General features: G+C 40.0%; 1 pseudogene; it reads left to right on the top strand.

Annotated features, from left to right (window-relative positions):
• The first annotated feature begins 3,750 nt into the window (after window positions 1–3,750).
• LOC101711518 (PTB domain-containing engulfment adapter protein 1-like) lies at window positions 3,751–6,079 on the top strand (annotated as a pseudogene).
• Window positions 6,080–6,388: the final 309 nt, after the last annotated feature.

The raw sequence follows: 6,388 nt of genomic DNA, 5'->3' as shown, positions 1-6,388 counted from the left end.
TCCAAAGCTGTTATATAAGTTTAATGCAATCCTGAACAGAATGCCAATAGCATACATCACAGAATTAAAGAAAACAATCCAAAATTCATTTGAAACTAGAAGAGACCTAGAATATCAAAAGCAATTCTGGCAACAAAGGCAAGACAGGGGGCACCATAATGCCTGAATTGATATTATACTACAAAGCTACCATGATGAAAAATAGCATGGTCCTGGCAAAACAAACAAACAAAAATTAGACCTGAGGATCAATGAAACAGAATAGAAGATGCAGAGAAAAAATGTGAAATGCACTCAGCCACCTTGTCTTTGACAAATGGCCCAAACATCTTCAATGGAAGAAAGATAGCTTCTTTAACATATGGTGCTGGAAAAAGTGACTTTGCAAAGGTTAAACCTAGACCCTTATCTCTCACCATGCACTGAACTAAAATCTAGTTGGATCAAAAATCTAAATATTAAATCAGAAAGACTTAATCTGCTGGAAGATAAAATAGGTAAAACCGTTGACATAAGTGTAAACAAAACCCTGATTGCACAGGAAATATTACAAAGAATCAGCAACTGGTATCTCATCACATTAAAGAGCTTTTGCACAGTAAAAGAAATCACCAACGGTGAAGAGACAGCCCACAGAATGGAAAAACATTTTTTAACACCTATGCTTCAGACGAAAGACTAATATCTAGAAAATATAAAAAACTCAGAGAGGGAGCTGGGGATTTAGCTCAGTGGTTTTGCCACCTGCTGCACAAGTGCAAGGACCCGAGTTTGATCCCTGGTACCAAAAAAAAAAAAAAAAAAAACCCTCAGAGAAATCAAACCCCCAAATTTAAAGACCCAATCAAAAATGGGCATCTGAAATGAATAGACACTTCTCAGATGAAGAAATAGAAACAGCAAATAAATACATGAAAAAATATACAACATCGCTGATCATATGAGAAATGCAAATTAAAACAACACTGAGATTCCATCTCACTCCAGAAAGAATAGCTATCATGAAGAAATCAACTAATAACAAATGCTGGTGGGGGTTTGGGGAAAAAAGGAACCCTCCTCCACTATTGGTGGGAGAATAAATTGGTAAAACCAATATGGAAATCATTATGGAGATTCCTCAAGAAACTAAAACCAGAGGTTCCATTGGTTCCAGCTACTCCCCTCCTTGGTATCTTCATGAAAGAGTTAAAGAATCATACCACTGCAATATATGCACACCCATGTTTATAGCAGCACAATTTGTAATAGCCAAATCTTGGAAACAGGCTAGATGCCCATCAGCAGATGACTGGATAAAGAAAGTGTGGTTTTCATATATAATGGTACTACTATGCCACAAAGAAAGGTAAACTTGAGACATTTTTAGGTAAGTGGATGCACCATGAGACTATACTTTTTGTGAAATAAATCAGAAACATATGTTTAAATATCACATTGTTTCTTTTATGTGAGAAACTAAAAGTGTAAATAAAGACCAAAACATATAATAGATATTGGGAAGTAGGAAGAAAATGTTCAAATGGAAAGGAGAGCAAGTGAGGACGGAAGGGAAAAGGAAAGAAGGGAAAGGAAAAAAGAGAATGGAAGGAAAAAATGGAAACAAAGCTTTTGTGAATAAGGAGAGGAAGAGGGGTTGAAGGTAGTGGAGGGGAATGGGGAGAAAAAGAAGACTCAAGATATATTATATGCAGATACAAATTCCTTATTATGAGTGTGATCATTATGTATATCAAGAGTATCAATTAAATTAATTAGAAAAAGAAAAAATATTAGTTACCTGTATGAACTTCACTTCTCTCTGGTCTGCTTCCTATTTGTTAAAACACGATTAATAATAGCACCCACCTTCTATGGTTGTTATTAGGATTAAATAACTTAATAGAACAGAAAAAATGTATCAGAAATGTTTGCTTGTCTTGTGGAACACTTGCAGAATAAGTTATTCTCAATCCAAGGTTTTACCGCACTGACCTTGGTTGACTGGGCCACTGAAACTGTGGAGGGTAAAGCTGCAGAACAGAGGGCACTACCATGTACAATATAGTGATGGCAGTAATGGTAATTAGTCCGTGTGGTCATTGTAAGGGTTTAATATGACAATTCATGTACAGCAATAAATATGGAGCACATAATGAAGCTTAGCTTAGGACTAATAATGGTAGTAATCACTCTTGATTCTCCTCTAGATGAAGAAATGTTTACTTTTCTTCTTTGACATAGTTTTCTTCCCCACAACCTAAGCTATATGTTATTAAAATACTGTGGTTCCTATCTACACTCTTGAATTAGGAGAAGCCCATCACTTCTGTGGGGTTGGAAACATATATCCTAATAATCCTATCTACTAGCCCACTCACTCTTTTAGTACTCATATTAGAAGAGATTCATAGAGAGCTGCCAAGTAAAACCCCTAGTCTTCTTCACTCTCTTTTTTTCCATTGGAGATTTCTGCTGAGCCAAGTCGCATTACCACCTATTTTGGAAGACCAGTTTCCTGTAACAAATGTCATAAATATTCATTCATTCATGTTAAATTTTACTTTGTTAGCATGTACATTTTTGGATCATTCTCTCTTCAAAGTGGTCACAAATCACCTCATTTCTCATTAATAAGCTGTTTAGGACTTTTCTCTAGATCCACTCAAGTGTTCTGATTTGTGTAGGGGAACAGCTCTGGCCTGGTGCCCTGGCTGCCTCACATAAATCAGTATTAACAGACAGAACTGCAGCTTATCTGAGTATTGGCAGATACCACTCTGAATGGAGAGGACAAGCGGCCTCTCAAGGAACTGCTGATTCCATCTCCCACTCACCTCTCTGCTTCCCTAAGAAGGGTCATGAGACAGTTTCTTATCTCCTCCTGGGTTCTGGGGAAATACAGGCCTTCCTGCCCCACCCACCACACACCACAGAATACTACTGTGGAAGATGCAGCAGCTATATTTGGCTCTTCAGAAACTGGGTATCTCACAACTCAAGTTGCAAACATTCTTTCTGTTTTCATACCATCATTTTTGGTGGCTGGGACAAAGATTTAGGAGCTGGACACTTGGGCTTCTTTTCCTGTCTACGTAAACAATGGGCAGCCCAAAGCTAAAACTGGCTCAATGTATCTTTTCTAGCAGGTCAGACAGGCATTGTTGTTGCCTTATTTGCAAATGTGGCGCACCCATGTTTCAAAAGGCCTGGAAGGCCAGGAAATGTGCCCCTAAAAGGGTAGTGAGTGAAGCTGTGAGTGCCGCTGAAAATACACTGGACATTCCAGGGAGTTGGAGATGAAGGAATGTGGAAAGTCTGCAGAAAACTGCAGGTAGTGAGCAAATCCAGCCCAAGCTGCAAGGCCATAGGGGTGGGGCTGCCCAAGCCCTTTGGAGCTCACATTTCATCACAACTGCCCCCAAGTACTGGAGATGGAGCAATGGGATTTTAACCTCTGCTGGGTTTGGGTCTTGCTTTGGCTCAATTCCTTCCTATCTGATCCTATTCCTCCCATGTAGCATTGGAATATTTACCCTGTGTCATTGTATGTAGGAAGTAACTTTCTTTTTTATTTATACAGAGACTCATAATTAAGAATTTGCCTGGCCGCCCCGCCCTGCACCTGGCTCTGCGCGCGGGCTGAAGAGCTGGTCGCCCGCGGGAGCCCTCGGGGCGCGCGGCCGGCGCCGGGCAGCACCACGCGCCCGGGAGGTCGGAGCCCGCGGCGCGCAGGCCGGGGTCCAGCCAGGAGGGGGAGCCCCGCGCTGCGGCCGGCTGGGCGCGACCTGGAGTCCCGAGCCTCGGCGCCGCCGCTACCAGTGGTGGCTGCAGCTGATCCCAAGGAGGAGGGAGGGGACCGCAGCCGGGTGCCAAACCCTGCGCCGCGTGGACGCCCCTGAGAAACTTTGGCCGTGCAGCGCCCCGCAAGGGGAGAAAGTGATAGAAAGAGAGTTCTGATGGCAACCCTATGATTGAAGCTGTGTGGTTGTCCCGGTAGATTCTGTCAGCTGTATTTGGGCATATTCCGGCTATAAAGTGTGACTGAGCTGCACATATACTTGGCAGATTCTCATCATGAACCGTGCATTTAGCAGGAAGAAAGACAAAACATGGATGCATACACCTGAAGCTTTATCAAAACATCACATTCCCTATAATGCCAAGTTTCTTGGCAGTACAGAAGTGGAGCAGCCAAAAGGGGACAGAAGTTGTGCGAGATGCGGTGCGGATACTAAAGTTTGCAAGACACATCAAGAAATCTGAAGGCCAGAAAATTCCTAAAGTTGAATTGCAAATATTAATTTATGGAGTAAAAATCCTAGAACCTAAAACAAAGGAAGTCCAGCACAGTTGCCAGCTTCACAGAATATCATTTTGTGCAGATGATAAAACCGACAAGAGGATAGTCACTTTCATATGCAAAGATTCTGAGTCAAATAAACATTTGTGCTATGTATTTGACAGCGAAAAGTGTGCTGAAGAGATAACTTGAACCATTGGCCAAGCATTGGACCTGGCATACAGGAAATTTCTAGAATCTGGAGGAAAAGAGGTTGAAACAAGAAAACAGATTGCAAGGCTACAAAAAAGAACCCAAGACCTAGAAACAGAAAATATGGAACTTACAAATAAAGTACAAGATTTGGAAAACCAGTTAAGAATTACTCAAGAGTCAACATCTCCAGCAGGCAGTGTGGCACCTAAGTCACCCTCCACGGACGTCTTTGATATGACTCCATTTTCTCCAGTTGCAGACCAGTCTTGAGTAGCTACTCTCAAGGGCACACAGCTACCTCCAGTACCTAGTAGATCTACAGAAATTAAACGGGACCTGTTTGGAGCAGAACCTTTTGACCCATTTAACTGTGGAGTGTGAGACCTAACTAACTCTATTTTAAAGTTTGACTCCATCTTAAAATAAGACAGTGAAGTGGCCTTGACATGAATTCCACTTCACTGAAGTCAACTATTCCCCTAGTCTCCTTTGTGCCCATAAAATAATGATAAAATGTCCTTGCTGTGGGACAACAGATAAAAAAAGGACACAGCTCCTAACTCAATCCTCTGTCTGCCCAGAAAACAGATGCTCCCGGGCCCATTATCTATAGAACATTCTGTCAATGTGCTGATTGTTCCTTTTTCCCATAAACTCTACATGTAGCCACCCCTCAACCCCCCATGCTTGCTAAATATCAACCAATCATGTAACTGCTAAATGGAACGTCCCCAAACCTTGCGGTAGCCATAATAAAAACCCTGCTGATTTGGAATTCAGGGCTCTGAATCCTGATCTGCTGCACTGGTGATGGTTGAGTGCCCCTGCTCCAGCTTGAATAAACGACCCTCGTGTGTTTACATTGGAATCGGCTCCTTGGTGGTCTTTGGGGACTTCGCTATCTGGACACAACAGGAGCAGGGGATTTCCCTCCAGATGTTCAATCAAAATTAGATGAAATGCAGGAGGGATTCAAAATGGGACTAACTCATGAAGGCACAGTATTTTGTCTCCACCCATTAGACAGCAGATGCTGATGTCAGGAAGGAGAGATGCTGCCTTGTGTTCAATTTGTTTATATCCATGTATATCACACATTATTACTTTGAGACAGGTATTATGAATGTGCCAATATATTTTTGAACATCTTAGCGCTTTGAAAACTATCGCAGTAAAATTTCTTCATATTCAGTGTTGATCTATACCTTTTATTTCAAAAGCAACTTAGTGTTATGTCTTACTTTTCTATTCCTTTTTGTTTCTGTTGTCAGCAAATTTATAATTGAAACACAAATCATCCCAATAATCTGTCTTGTTTGTGATCTAAATAATTAGCACCTTAAAATTTGAGTTCATTCTTCAGGATGCTAGTTTATTTCTGATGTCCCAAAAGCCATAGCTTAAATGGTAACTTTTTAAATTCTGAAGAAATATAATGCCAAACTACACATGTTCTATTTTCAAACCAATAAAGATGTTACCATTCACCAGATAGATGTCATTTTATATATAAAATGCTGTTCACATCATTGGGAAAATGTTAACTTTGAATTCTATGCCGCCTCTTTATTAATTTTTAGCTGATAAAGTAAATACATAAATTCCAATAATAATTAAATCAAATGTATTTAGAATAAAGGTAATAAGCAAATACAAGGTAATAATATTATATTATTAAAAATTAGTCTCTAAAATATTTGCTTTATAAATAATGATTGTGGAAAACAATAAAAATTGACTATCAGTAAAATTCTTAAAGATCTAATTTCTAATGCATAATAACATGACTATAAATTCTAAACACCGTCTGATCTGATACTTCCTTTCAATGTATTTGAAATGTGTGCTGTGTATAAGTACAATGCCTATTATGCATACTTACTTTACCAAATATATTTCTCCTCACTAGTA

Source organism: Heterocephalus glaber, unplaced genomic scaffold (genome assembly GCF_053883595.1).
Source record: "Heterocephalus glaber isolate CG9 unplaced genomic scaffold, H.glaber_assembly_v1.0 deba00001509, whole genome shotgun sequence".
Classification (NCBI taxonomy): domain Eukaryota; kingdom Metazoa; phylum Chordata; class Mammalia; order Rodentia; family Bathyergidae; genus Heterocephalus; species Heterocephalus glaber.
Note: the sequence above shows the minus strand (reverse complement) of the source record. Positions and strands in the feature narration are given on the sequence as shown.